Genomic DNA, 15,806 nt, shown 5'->3' on the forward strand with positions numbered 1-15,806 from the left:
TTAAATCATTTTTTAATTTCTCCATCGTTTGGTGCTCTTGCAATTTTGTATCAAATGTTTCAGAGGAGGATTCTTGTTGTTTTAATTCGGTCAGTGCCATATCATTAGCAAGACGGATGGTGTCAGCTATCTTGCTAGTAGTCTCAACTAGGAGTAACATAATGTCCAGGGAACATTGGTTCAGTATTGCAAGCCATCTCTGTATAAATTCCTCATTGTCAGGGTAAATTGACGGTTCTAAATTAATCCTTAGACCTCTGGGAATAATTTCCGATTTGATATATTGTAAAAGGGTTGCCGAATGTAATTCCGCCCGCACCAGTCTATGCTGTTCGTTTCTGTAATCTGTCCAGGATTTTTCACTAGAATTAGGAACTGGGTCATCAAACAGCAAGGTGCCTTTAAGAGCCTCAGCAATATGTTGCTCAGAATAGCTGAAAGTATTGGCCCACATTGTGTGTATAGGGATATCAGTGAACTTCCAATTGAATCAATAAATAATTCACATGAATCCCGAATGATGGCAAATTTAAGTACTATGGCTAAACGTCAAAACCAGTCTCAAGTGCCAATAGTGTATCACAGTTATAGTAGAGACGCAAAATATTAATGACTTCATCATATGCATAAATCTGCCAGATGAGTGGCCTTATATTTAATCATCGGTCAAAATAAATATTTTTTAGTATTTTTTCTTATGCAGTGTGCAACTCATGCAGTTATTTAGTCCAGTTACTTAGCTTAAAAACTGTGCTGAAGCCAGGAACAGTAAACATGCCTGACATGGAACCATGTTTCGAACTCCCGTTGTTCTTTCTCAAGGGCTTAGTTCAGCGTCTGCGAGAACAATACATTTGTATCTCAAAACTTGTTAACATTAAATTATCACATAATTATTTAACTTTTAGTGGGCAATACATCAGAACAATGGTATGGCTAGGCACTTACTGTAGTTGTAGTCTGTCTTGATTTTAAATTCAGTGAATTGTATAATGGCGTTTCCGCGTGTATTTCCTGTTGGCTTACCGGATATGGTGTCATAATATATGCATGAATAACGTCAATGCAATTGTATGACGTGAATGACCTCAGGTGATTGTGTACCATTCCACCGCTAAATTCAAACCATTAGGATGGACTGTATTTAATTTAAAAATCCAAGATTGTTCATGGTAATTGAGCATTGCTTTGCTGTTACCTCCTCTGGGATTGGTTTCCACCAGCTCAATAACTCGCCATTTAATATCCTGAAAAGTATGTTGATGTTGTATACAGTGGGCAACGATAGGAGCTTGAAGTTTGCCAGTTGTCAAACAGCTACGATGTTCAACTAATCTTGTCTTAATGGCTCATTTAGTTCTGCCTACATATAATAGAGCACAGGGATATTGCAGTATATATATTACATTGGTGGAATTGCAATCAGTACGAGAATGAGCTTTGTAAATTTTTCCTTGCGGATATTTCCAATCTAAACCTGTAATGGACTGATTGCAAAAAGAGCATTTTTCACACGTCCAGTGACCAGTTGGATTGGTATTTAAATTAGAAGCTGTAGATAAATAAGAACTTGTTAGAAGATCTTTCAGGTTTTTTCCTCTTTTATATGCAATAATCGGAGGAGTCGTGAAAATAGAATGCATTTTCAAAACTGGCCAGTAGGATAGTATAAGTTGAGCAATTTGAGCTGATAATATTGGAAAAGGTAGTGTGCAGACCTGTGCCGTTGTGTTTACTGATTTATTATCCAGCAATAGCCAATCTCTTGTTGCATTATAGGCTTGTTTATATGCTCTTTTAATGTATTTATATGGATATCCTCTTTGTAAGAAATTTTGTATCATTGTTTGAGAATGTAAAATCAAATCTTTCTTATAAGTGCATATTCGACGTAGCCGAAGAAACTGGCCTATTGGAAGATTTTTCTGAAGGTGAAACGGATGAAAACTAGTAAAATGTAGGTAAGTATTTCTAGCACAAGGTTTTACATATAAATTGGACGTTAAATGATGATCTTCCTTTTCAATAAGAATATCAAGAAATTCAATCTTCTGCGAGTCGTAGTGAAGAGTGAATTGAGATGGTTGTCCAAAGAATTCAGTCATTCCAAAAATGTTATAAGTGACTGTTCAGTAGAATTCCACAAAAAGAACACATCATCAATATATCGATACCAATGAGAAACGTTAACAAATTCAGGAGCTCCATATAAAAATTTGGTCTCAAAGGTTGCCACATATAAATTTGCGATAATCGCGTACCCACCAAATTTATTGTTCAACTGGCACAGTTAGCACTTACGGAAAATAATTTTATTTTTCAAGAAAAATTCTTTAAACAAATTGAAGGCACAGCTATGGGGGCCACTATGGCCCCCAGTATCGCAAATTTATATGTGGCAACCTTTGAGACCAAATTTTTATATGGAACTCCTGAATTTGTTAACGTTTCTCATTGGTATCAATATATTGATGATGTGTTCTTTTTGTGCACACACTGCATAAGAAAAAATACTAAAAAATATTTATTTTGACCGATGATTAAATATAAGGCCACTCATCTGGCAGATTTATGCATATGATGAAGCCTATTATGACAGGTCATTAATATTTTGCGTTTCTACTATAACTGTGATACACTATTGGCACTTGAGACTGGTTTTGACGTTTAGCCATAGTACTTAAATTTGCCATCATTCGGGATTCATGTGAATTATTTATTGATGCATGCTATGGATAACAGCACAAACTTACTATTTATTCAGGGAAATAGCTTTGAAAATTGCCCTTCACATGGTTAGCTTTTGCACAGGCTTTAAGAAAAATGTGATTACAACTGTAAAACTATTTTCTAAAATCACAGTATGAAGATTTGGCATAGCCTAACAAAATACTCATAATTCTAAACTACTGATTCTAAAACCTTCTCTACCATAGTGCAGAGATGGAGAATGTTTGTATTTTAGTTTTGCAATTGCTGACAAAAGAGTTAATCAGATCTCTTGTTGTGTTGGCCATACAATAGCTTTCACTAGATAAGTAGCATTTAAATCCTATTAGGGATTCCTAGAGGCAGCTAATCTGAGTTTGCAGATAATTTAAGTAAGGTGAAGATACTGCTTTCAAGGAAAAAAATACTTCTCTGCCAGATCTAAAAGCTACTGTAAATCAAAAAGAACTGGAAAATAATTTCAGGATTTATGAAAGAGCTACGGTAGGTATAATTCCAAATGAATATAGATTGTATGGAAATCTAAATGCATTATTTGCTATGCTGCCTCATGCAGAATACTGAATGACATTTTTTGACAGAGAAATCCCTGAAGGAGTTATGGCAGTTTCATTTTGTAGTAGTAGAAACATTAGAATGATACATGGCTCCAGTGCCTTGTGAGCTTTATACAAGTATCTATTTTGAAAAAGTAAGTCTCATTATTCTCCAATGGCAGGAGTGGCCAGTTCTGCTCTCAAAAGCCACAAACAGGTTTGTTTTTCAGGATATATGCAATGATTATAGAAGAGCTAGATTTTCATGCACTACCCCCTTTTTCTGAAAATATATCCATACATATTCATCATTGATATCATCAAAACTAAACTTGTTTGTGACCTATGGCAAAACTGTTTTGGAAATTAGGCTGCCATATTTTCCTGGGTGTTTTGTGTTTTGGTCTCATGGTTTAACATATGAAACGTTGTTTATACTAGGCATCTTATGTCGTATTATAAATTATGTAGGCCAGTGTGGGAAATTTCAGTCCTTGTGAGCTGCAAACCGGTCAGGTTTTCAGAATATTCCCTGTGAATATGCATAAAATAATTTGCATGTACACTGCCTCAGTTATATGCAAATCTATTTCATGCATACTCATTAGGATTATCATAAAAAACAAACCAGTATGTGACGTTCAAATGTTGGAATTGCCTATCCCTATATAGGCAGAAAAGGATCATAAAGCCTATTTAGTTTGCCCAATTTGCTTCTATGTGCAGTTACATTTTTTGTTAACTGTTATAAGGCCTTTCTGTTTACTGAAGCTTTTGTCAATTGTTGAGAGTACCCTACTGTTTTATCCTGTTTTAATTTGATTCTAATATTTTTACAGTAATGCTTTAGTATATGTGCATGTTAGTATTACAATATTTTTAGTACACAGAAACATAGAAACAACGGCAGAAAAAGACCAGCCGGCCCATCCAATCTGCCCGGTAAGCTCTGTTTAAAAGTCCTCCTCAGAGGTAAAATAGTTTATAAGAACAACTCTGATTCTACTCTTAATTAATTTTCTTTATTGGAAAGCATATGCCATTCATACACAAAACAGATCAATACTCAGGAAGCAAAAAGTACACAGGAAGCAAATATAGCAAATATATACTTACATAATAAAGAGCTCAGCGCTGGGCTCTGCAACAGATACAAAATCCTCGCCAGCCCTACTACATACCAGCTTTGCTTATATAGGTTAAAAATCCAAAGTCAGCTAATTATCTGATTTCTGCTTGCATGCTTCACACCACTATATTGTTACGCTGTCTGCCTACAGGCAGCTGTTATTTGTCTCCCCTTATCTTTCTCCCCCCTGCATTCTTTCCCACAGACTATTTGCGTACCCTCTGCCCCATCCTGTTGAGTCTCTGGTGTCTGTGAATTCCTGCAAAAACAGTTTTATAGCTTTCTTCTTTGGCATCTGGCCTTCAAGGTCCCAGGTTTGTGTTCTGGGGCCTGCTGGTATTTTTCCATACCAGCAGTATGTTCGGCAATGGTGGAAAGGGCCGGGGATTGAACCCGGGTGGTATAATCAACAGCTCCCACACTTATTTTCCCATACAATTCTGTTTCACCAACCACCAATTTCAGGGCCCTTGTTGGTAACTGTTTGATTCAGGTTTCCTGCCATCCCCTGCCATTGATGCAGAGAGTAATGTTGGAGTTGCATCAAAGGTGAGCATAAGGCTTGATGGTTAAGGGTAGTAACCTCCCCATCAAGCAAGTTACCCCAATGCTTGTTTACCCAGACTGCACAGATCATTGCCTTGTTGGATTTTGTCTGAATGTAAATCCTGTTTTCCACATTTCCCCCTGCCGTTGAAGCAGAGAGCAACGCTCTATATGCATTCAAAATGAAGTATCAGGCTTAATTGGTTAGGGTAGCAACTGCCACAATAAGCAAGGTACCCCCACACTTATTGTTTGCCCAGACTGTGTAGTTCAGTCCTTGTTGTCTGAATGCAAATCTTCTTTTCCACATTTCCCCTTGCCTTTGAAGCAGAGAGCAATGTTGGAGTTGCATTAGCCTTGCAAAGGCTTATTGAGTAAGGGTAGTAATCACCAGGTAGTGGTCTCCACTCCAGTAATCCACCCCCATGGCTCTTCTCTTCATTCCCATCCTCTAGCCTTTATGGATCCACAGTGTTTATCCCATGCCCTTTGAAATCCTTCACAGTTTTAGTCTTCACCACTTCCTCCAGAAGGGCATTCCAGGCATCCACCACCCTCTCCGTGAAGAAATACCACCCTCTCCATGAAGAATAAAATTGTATGATTGTTTGCGAAGATTATGTTATCTTGATTTATATTCTTTGTTCTCCACCTAGCGTGACCTCATTATAGGCGGGCTATAAATTTGGAAATAAATAAAATAGATTAATCCTCCTGTTTTGTCCATTGTTGTAATGTTTGTGTATCCTCAATGGGATTTTGTGGCAGGGTATTTAATCCCTCATATACTATAGGTTCTCAGTCTTATTTTAAAGGCAAAGAAGGGTCCATAGGCAGCAGAACGGGGTGGGCCACCAGGGCCATAGCCCTACCAATGTTTTACCCCATGTGGCAAGTTGGTTTATTTGGACTTCCCAACCAAAATGATGTTCCGCTGCCCCCAGCAATATCCTCATTTTAGTCAGAGTCCAATAAGCAATCTTGCCCCATGATGATCATGAGTGCCATTTTGGATAGCATTGTAAAAGGACAGTTTCCCTTTGCAGTGCCATAGACTACAGTGGATCTCTGGCTTTCACTTCACTTTTTTGCAGCTAGAGATCCTCTCTGCTTCTTGCATATCTCATGCTTTCTTGAATTCCTTTAATGTTTCTCTCGCTACATACTTCCCTTGGGAGCCTTTTCTGTATATTCAAATGTATACTGTATGTCACTTCTGAGTCTACCTCCTTTGTGCCTCATAGAACCCCTTGTGTTAGAAACTCCTTTCCAATGATACCATAAAGTAAATGGAACAAAATTTTCAAGCCAGTGTGTATAAAACTCTCCAGACAGGGAAAATATGCTGAATGTACCAGTATGCAAATGCATTGCATAGTATGTTAAGCCACAATACTGTTAGCCACTGGAGGGGGGGGGGGGGGGGGGGGGGGAGGAAGATGGTAGAATGAGGAGAAAATGACTGTCTTCTGTCTGATTTTGATCTGCAAGCTCTTTTTACAAGCATCAGTATTTTAATATCCATATTTAAATCCTTAAAGCCAGAGAATCACAGTTAATGATCTGGAAAATGATTCCAGTATTATTTGACAGCTATGTTTGGGCATGGAACAATTGCTAAATTAATCTTCCCTTGGGCATCATTGTGAAAAAAGGCGATCTGTCTAAAACCACAGATGGCAACTTATTCACTGCTGAATTATCAAACTAGCTGTCACTCACACTCAGCTGAAATGTTGAGCAGTGCAATATTATTGCCTTTCTCCCTTTCAGGCGGCAATTGCAAGAGGTACTTGAGATGAATCTGCATTCCTGCCATTCAAGTTTCCTAACAACATTTTCCAAATATATTTCTTTTATTTCAAATTTTGTTCATTTATTCTATTGCAGCTGAGAGCTATGCTACTTGCAGCAGTGACGGAAAGTAAAATGCGGTTATTGCAAAATGCATTTCACTGCAAGCATACAATAGAGCAGGAGTAACTTTCCGTTTACTTACCACATTTTACTGCTCTATCTGAAAATTTCTCTTAATGGACAACTGTTATACCAACAGTTTCATTCATTGAACTTATTGAAATAGTCATCATGGTGGTGGCTAGGTACAGAGTCAATAAGGTATAGGCTTGTGAAAACATTTTTTTTACACTATTATTCTTTTACCTTCTTCTTAGTAGAAAAAATTATTGTTAGAAAGTTGAGATGTTCACTGACTTACACGGGCATTCAGTTTGAACAGTACTTGGATCATTTTAAAGCTGCAGAAATTAGGATTCCTGATAACTACTAATATTTTGGAATCATAAGAAAACATTGATAGGATATTCACAGTGTAATTACATTTGCACAAAAATATCACTTAACCATTAAAAAGCAATATCAATTAGGGATGTGAATCGTTTTTTAACGATTAAAATTATCGTCCGATAATTTTAATATCATCTTAAATCGTTATAGAACACAATACAATAGAAATTCTAACGATTTATCGTTAAAAATTGTTAAATCGTGTTAGTGCGCACTAATAGAAAATGATACAAATTGACACTTTCCAGGTCAGTAAAGGTCAGTTAGGAATGAATATGTATTCCTATTGGCTGGCTGCCCTCTTATCTATTGATGTTACCAAGGTTCCCACTGAGGTGATGGTTGGGGGGATGGGAAATGGAAATGGAAACTCAGGAACACTAACAGAAAATGATACAAATTATTGACACTTTCCAGGTCAGTAAAGGTCAGTTAGGAATGAATATGTATTCCTATTGGCTGGCTGCCCTCTTATCTATTGATGTTACCAAGGTTCCAACTGAGGTGATGGTTGGGGGGATGGGAAATGGAAACTGTTGGTAGTTGACATAAAAAGTAATGTGATCAGTCAATATGACTAGAACTTGTGCCCTATTCCTGATACCAGGGGTGTTGTGATCTTCCTGCACTCAGTGCCCTATCCCTGATACCAGGGGTGTTGTGATCTTTCTGTACACAGTGCCCTAACCCTGACACCAGGGGTGTTGTGATCTTCCTGCACACAGTGCCCTAACCCTGATACCAGGGGTGTTGTGATCTTCCTGCACTCAGTGCCCTATCCCTGATACCAGGGGTGTTGTGATCTTCCTGCACACAGTGCCCTAACCCTGACACCAGGGGTGTTGTGATCTTCCTGCACACAGTGCCCTAACCCTGATACCAGGGGTGTTGTGATCTTCCTGCATGCAGTGCCCTATCCCGCCTGCATTACTAGTGAGAGGCTGGCTTCACAGACAGGGGGGAGCTTGCTGACCCTCACTCCTCCCCTCCCCCATGCCCCAGCCAGTGAATGGTGTGTGGGTGAGTGGGGGGGGAGGATGGTGAGGCTGAAACAGCTCCTTCCCTGCATTACTAGTGAGAGACTGGCTTCACAGACAGGGGGGAGCTTCCTGACCCTCACTCCTCCCCTCCCCCATGCCCCAGCCAGTGAATGGTGTGTGGGTGAGGGGGGGGGGGAGGATGGTGAGGCTGAAACAGCTCCTTCCCTGCATTACTAGTGAGAGACTGGCTTCACAGACAGGGGGGAGCTGCCTGACCCTCACTCCTGACTTCCCCCATGTCCCAGCCAGTGAATGGTGTGTGGGTGAGGGGGGGGGGGGGAGGATGGTGAAGTCTGAGACAGCTCCCTCCCTGCATTACTAGTGAGAGGCTGGCTTCACAGACAGGGGGGAGCTTCCTGACCCTCACTCCTCCCCTCCCCCATGCCCCAGCCAGTGAATGGTGTGTGGGTGAGGGGGTGGGGGGAGGATGGTGAGGCTGAAACTGCTCCTTCCCTGCATTACTAGTGAGAGGCTGGCTTCACAGACAGGGGAGAGCTGCCTGACCCTCATGCCTCCGGGGTATTGTGATCTTCCTGCACACAGTGCCCTATCCCTGATACCAGGGGTGTTGTGATCTTCCTGCCTGCAGTGCCCTATCCCTATTAATACCAGGAGTGTTGTGATCTTCCTGCACACAGTGCCCTATCCCTAATACCAGGGGTGTTGTGATCTTCCTGCACACAGTGCCCTATTCCTGATACCAGGAGTGTTGTGATCTTCCTGCATGCAGTGCCCTATCCCTGATACCGGGATGTGTGCAAGAAGATCACAACACCCCCGGTATCAGGAATAGGGCACTGTGTGCAAGAAGATCACAACACCCCCGGTATCAGGAATAGGGCACTGCGTGCAGGAAGATCACAACACCCCCGGTATCAGGAATAGGGCACTGTGTGCAGGAAGATCACAACACCCCCGGTATCAGGAATAGGGCACTGTGTGCAGGAAGATCACAACACCCCTGGTATTAGGGATAGGGCACTGTGTGCAGGAAGATCACAACACTCCTGGTATTAATAGGGATAGGGCACTGTGTACAGGGCTGTTGAGTCAGATGCATTTCATACAAAGGGAAGCAGAAATGATTTTTTTAATATGTGCATGTGAAAGTGAAAAAAATAAAACATATATATTATACGTGGACATTTAGGAACCAATGATTAGAAACAAGAAAAAATGAAAGCATTAGCTGCTAATTTATTAATGCTAGGGTCCCCTCTAGACCTGGACAGTTGATGGCTCATATGATTTGAGAGGTTTATTTGTAACTAGCTGTACCCTGCCACATGTTGCTGTGGCTGAGCCTGGTTAAGTTGAAAAAACAGAACAGAGCCAGGGGATATCTGTAATATGTTTAATTTTGCAATGCTTGTGGGTATATGACATTTTTTATTGTTCCATCGTTAGTGCAGATATACAAATTGTCAGGTTTGCCTACTCGTGAACATGCAACATACAATTGTCCATGTGAGAAGCAATCGGTTTGTAGATGTAAACCGCAGAGGTGTAAAGATTGTCCTTGAGCTTTGTTGATGGTTTTTGCAAATGCCAATCTAATTGGGAATTGCAATCTTTTAAAATGAAATGGCATATCTGTTGGAATGATAGGGATGCGAGGAATGAGTACATATTCACCTTTGAAAGGTCCTGTCAAGATTGTAGCTTCTATGATATTGGTCCTTAAATTTTTGATAGCAACACATCCCCTTTGTTTCTCCCAGAAATTTCATAGCCTTGTAGTATGGACACACGTGTGTCATAGAGCCAATGAGAACATGCCGTATGAAAGTATAATCCTGATGTGGGTTGTATCGGAAAGCAAGTCGATTATAATGTTTGGCCAGTTGATGTGGGATCCATGGTTGGCGTTGAGGTGCTGTCGGTGTTAGAGGGATTTCAGCCACTGTCAGCATTTCATGGGCATGGTGTGAACGAAGGAGATTGTGAGCAGCGGAACGTGCTTGCCGTGATCCCAAGCGTGCCTCTAGCAGTCTGGATTCACGTTGCTCGGCCGCTTCCTGCTGTCTTCCTACAGCTATTCTTTCCTTGTTGTGCTTTTTTTTGCTGCCCGTTCCTCCTCCGTGCGCCTAGTTCTAAGGCGTTGTGCCGCTAGCGCAGGGTGAGTACGCCGACGTAAGTTAGATTTTCTGCGAGGCATCAATTTGGTGAATTGCAAGAGATGTATGAATGGTGTGTAAAAGGATCAAGGGAAATGGGACTGTAATGTCCGAAGAGCAAGAGAAATGCACAGGGCAAAAATTAATGCCTTCTTAGGTAAGAGGATCCAGACCTTAAAAAGCAGTTACGACGTTGATAGATAAGAAATGAATTGGTGTGTATAAACGTGGCCAGTCAGTGGGAGGTTGTGATCCTTAGGGATAAAAATAGGGGAGTGCCTAATCCACCTAGTAATGTGTCTGTAGAGAAGTTTCTTTTGGAGGGCTAATCCGCTAGCTTTCAGAGATCAGTAAAGGTTATAGTTTGTGTGTTTTGTTTTTTTTTTACCCCAAATGAACAGCACCAGCAAAGAATAGTTTAAATATGCAAGCAAGCCTTCCTGCCCCCCCCAACCCGGCAAAATAGAGCAACCCACGCTACAGCCCCCCTCTCGGGAGATGAGGAGAATGAGTGACCCCCCCTGTGAAAAACGTGCGGCGGAAAATGAGAACGGTCCCTCCCCGTGCTCCTCCCCGGCTACCTGTGTAAACTGCCAGCCGGTGGTGAGGGTGTGTGCTAGGGTTTGTTCCGCCGGCTGCCATGTCGCAAAACTTCACCGGTGAAAGTGGTGCGTCAGGATTCCTGACTTAGTAAGGGCAAATGTCCGCTGAGGATATGGCGCCGATGAGCTGTTGCCCTTACTATGTCACATGGTGTACCGACGTCATTGTTGTCTCCGTATAGCATAGTAAGGGCAAGGTTCGCCGGCGACATTTTAGTTGCTGGCATCCGACGGCCCTACTGAATGCGATGTGTCCCGGACCGTTCCTGTGGTGCTGGTGGAGAAGCACGGACTTGTTTCAGGTGTAGTGCGTGATCGGAGTGCAGTGCGTGGGTGGGTGGAAGAGGGTACTTTAATTTAAAATCGGAGGGTGTGTGAAATGTGTGGCTTCCCAATGTAGCAGCCAGGAATCCGTGTTTTGGGAGGGTGGGTGAAGTAAGTGACATTGAAAGGCGTGTGGGTGGGGGTGTGTGGTGTGATGAGTGTGGATTTCTGTGTGTTATAAGGAGTGTGAATGAAAGACAATAGCCCTGTGTGGGGGTGGAGTGTGGTGTGTGAGTGTGTGTGAAAGGTGTAAGAGGTTGCGCTTGCGCCGACGGCCACCAGATGTCGCTGTTTTGTGTAAGCAATTTTTAAATTTGTATTACCTGTCACAGGTGTGACCTATATGTAATGTAAGTGTATAAGATCCTTCCCGTATGGGAAGTGAATGTTGTGTGCAAATTTGAACGCATTTGGTTATGCGGTTGGCGAGATTAGCGACGACGTACAAACTATTTAACATTTTTATTTATATAGACTAATTATACAATAGTACACTGCTTGAGAAAGGATGGTTTCGGGTTTGATTGTCCTCAAGTACACATATCCTTATGGAGCACACAGTGGGAAAACAGTTACTCAACCATTGGGTTGGTATTTTTAAAGAAGCATAGCTTTTGAAGAGCCAACAATTAAAGTGACCTTTTCATTTTTTGAGGCTTTTGCTGTTACACAAATGGTTGATTTGTCCAGAACTATGCAGCGTGACTCTGATAGAATATGTGAAACATCAACATATTCCAAGGGGCTTAAAATAGTAAAAACACCAGAAATATATGTTGAAGAAAGTGAGTTTGTAAATGGATGGGCAACAATTTATTTATTTATTTGTTTGTTTGTTTGTTTTTTTAATGAGTTTTATATACCGTCATTTGGAAACATCTGAATAACGCCATCATAACGGTTTATAAAAATAAGGTTATAGGGATAATTGGGGTTGACAGGGTTTATTGTGAACAAACGTATCTTGAATTTAATGCTACTTATAATAGAAACACCAGCTGGAGAAATTCATATCTATATTGTAAATTTAGAATCATGATTGAAAACAGAAAGTACTGTTATGTTTGAGTCTTCAGATAACGATCTAAAGAAATTATTGATCAGTTTAGATCAAATCTGAAGCAGTTTAAGGGACTCATTTACTAAGTATTTTTCCCATTGACACAGAATGAGAGAAAAGCCTTAGTAAATCAAGCCCTAAGATTCTAAAAAGAGATGAAAGGGACAGTAAATGAGGGTTAGCATATCAATAGCAAAATGTTTGAAACAGATACAGATGAAGAATGTGACTTTCAGTATTTCCTCTGAGGCTATGTCCAATGGAAATGAAGGAAGTTTTGGTTATAATTTTTATCCATCAGGTTTATTTTTAGGAAGAGGTAAGATTGTTTCAGTTCTTATCAAACATACAAAAAAATAAAATAAAAAGAGAGAGAGACCATTTGACTAATCCCAGTAAATAAATGAAGCAAATCTGTGACTTGATCTCTTCCACAAACGTCCATAATTAATATTACCGTTAATTCACTCATTAACTTCACCTCCATATTCCACCCCCCAATTCACCAACTCTCGCTTTCCTGCATCATCTACCCCATTGATATGTGCCTTCTGCCAACCTACCATAACTAATACATTGCAACAAACATGAGAATTCCCCTAGCCTACCTACCCCCACCTCTATCCATGTATACCAATTTGAAACATATTATACATACCTTGCTTTGTTTAATCATCAAGCAATCATACATGTTAACTTGTAATATATAACAATTACACCCTGTCCTTTTGTTTAACTTTTTATCTTTAATTTTTAAGCGGTTATAAATGTTCACTGTATCAAACAAAAGGGATTGTTTAACCATCGTTCAATAATATATGTTTACTTGTAACATATAACCATATGTTTAACTTTTTATCATTAAGCTGTAACAAATGTTCGATGTATTAGACAAAAGGGAATGCCTGGCTCCCCGCACTACTCAGCTGATCGTAAACCCTTGTGACAAGTGACATTTAGTTTAACTTTTATTTTAACTGTTATAAACGTTCTCTGTATCTCACATAAGGAAACACCTGGTTTCCTGCTCTTCTCAGTTGTCTGTAAACCGTTGTGATATGTAAAATCGAACATTGTTATATAAAAGCAAACAAACAATTAAATAAATAAGTTATAAAATTCTCTGGTAAATCTCTCATGGTAGATATAAAGTCAGTATTATCCAAAGGACACTCATTTCTTCCAGCTCCTATGCACAATCCATTTTGATGTTGCAGACAGCTAAAGGCTCTTTTATGATCAATAAACCTATGAAAGGTATATACTATAGCAGTGAAGGGGTAGAGAGAGAGAGAGAATGACTTTAAAAAGGGGCAACCTACAATATAAGGAGGTCATTTATCAAAAGAATATCACACGCGATACGGCCGTATTGTGTGCGATAAGCCTCTATCGCATGCGAAAAGGGCCTTCTCGCATGTGATAGAATGCAAAATAGGGGGAGGGGAGGCGTCAGGGCGGGGAGGGGCGGAGTCAGTGGTGTCTTCGCTGTCAGCAATAATGTTACTAACATTATTGTCGGCAGTAGCGTGCCGAATAGCACCACCTTTCATGGTGGTACTATTCAGTACAAAATCTGGCAGCCAGAGTACCGCCGTGGTGCGAAGGCTGCGGGCTTTTGCAGGCCTGGCCCCCCCCTTCACCCCCCGCCCCCCCCCATTTTTGCAGGATTCATCATTCTGCGAGGAATGATGAATCCAGGCCTAAGTTATTATTCTTAAGCTTTTCATTATTTACAAGTTTTATATATCATTTTTGCTTAGGTATTATACATAGTGGGCCGGATTTTAAAATGTACGCACGAGCGTACATTTATCCACGCAACCTGGTGCACAAATGTACGCCCAATTTTATAACATGCGCGTGCAGCTGCACGCATGTTATAAAATCCGGTGTCGGAACGTGCAAGGGGGTGCACACTTGTGCACCTTGCATACGCCGAGCCCTAGGGGAGCCTCGATGGCTTTCCCCGTTCCCTCTGAGGCCGCTCTGAAATCGGAGTGGCCTCGGAGGGAAATTTCCTTCCGCTCCCCCCCACCTTCCCCTCCCTTCCCCTATCTAACCTGCCCCCCAGCCCTACCTAAATCCCCCCTACCTTTATTTTCTTATTTACACCTGCCTCTGGCAGGCGTAACTTGCGCGTGCCAGCCGGCTGCTGGCACATGATCCTCCGGTATGGCCGCTGTGCTGGAGGCCTCGGTCCCACCCCCAGACCAGCACCCCCACCCATGCCCCCACCCCCTTCCCGCCCCTTTTTCAAAGCCCTGGGACATATGCGCATCCCGGGGCTTGTGCGCATCGCCAGGCCTATGCAAAATAGGCTCAGCATGCATAACCCCACTGCGCGCGTAAATCCAGCCTTATTTATGTGCGCAGGGCTTTTAAAATCTGGCCCAGTATTTGCAAGACAAACACAGCATGAAAAGAATGTGCTGGAAAACATCTAGTGTATCATGTAAAGTTACTGTTATATGTGTCAGTGTGCATATGCCAGGGCCAACATTGTAGACTAGCTGTAGACTCATCATATATGTTGATAGCATTTGCATATTGAAAGATAAGAAATTTACATATAGCTACTTAGAGAAATATTTCCTTATAGTAACCAGTTAAAGAAATGTTGTCTTAACTAAGGCCTGGATTTTCTAAGGTCGTACAACAGTAATTAATTCTTCTAGTTATATTTTTCGTCCATTATGACTACAGATCTTTAGTGCTGTCAATTTTACTATGAAAACCTCAGAATGTTTCTATAATACCAGCCCCTAAATCCCAAACAGAGCATCAGCCTGACTCTATACAAAGTCTCTCTCTCTCTTTCACTCTCTGTCTCAAATATTTTCTCCGTATTGCAAGCACTGTTGCATCCGTCAGTCTCAGATGGCTTCGACCTCTGTGCCTCACCTTTCTTTCTGCTCTCCCCGCTAGCCTTGGGAAGATGGCTGCTGCTGCGTCTTCAAGCCACCCTCTCTGGCATCCCCAGAATGGCTATGGGCTATCTGCCATGTTTCTCCTGAGGGCCTCCTAGGGCACACGCGCGCACGCCACCTATGTCTTTATCCACATCATGGCGAGAACCTCGGGAGCGTTCTCCTTGAGTGATGTCACACCATCCTGGTATTTAGCCTGCCCTTTGTTTGCTAACAAATCGAGTTAGCAAGGATTGAATTGTCTCCGGTCTAAGCTAGTCTGCCGCTTCCTTACTGCCACTGGAAGCTCTCTCTGCCCTTTGGGTTAATTCATTTAACCTGGGTACCCGCTCCTCTGAGGCCCTATGCTTTCTTTCAGGTGCTTATCTGGGATACCAAGTACTCACTCCTCAAGGGCCTGCTCTCCCTGCCTTGGTGCCTGCAAACCAACTACTTCTGCCTGTTGGGATCTTCATCAATACAGCTACCAACTTAGTGAGTAATCT

At 41.4% G+C, this 15,806-nt stretch overlaps 1 protein-coding gene across 2 annotated transcripts in view; it reads left to right on the forward strand.

Moving 5' to 3' along the window:
• Nucleotides 1-15,806, forward strand: part of CDH18 (cadherin 18) — a 1,107,921-nt gene that overhangs the window by 575,181 nt on the left and 516,934 nt on the right. The window lies entirely within an intron of this gene.

This window comes from Rhinatrema bivittatum, chromosome 2 (assembly GCF_901001135.1).
Source record: "Rhinatrema bivittatum chromosome 2, aRhiBiv1.1, whole genome shotgun sequence".
Taxonomy (NCBI): Eukaryota; Metazoa; Chordata; class Amphibia; order Gymnophiona; family Rhinatrematidae; genus Rhinatrema; species Rhinatrema bivittatum.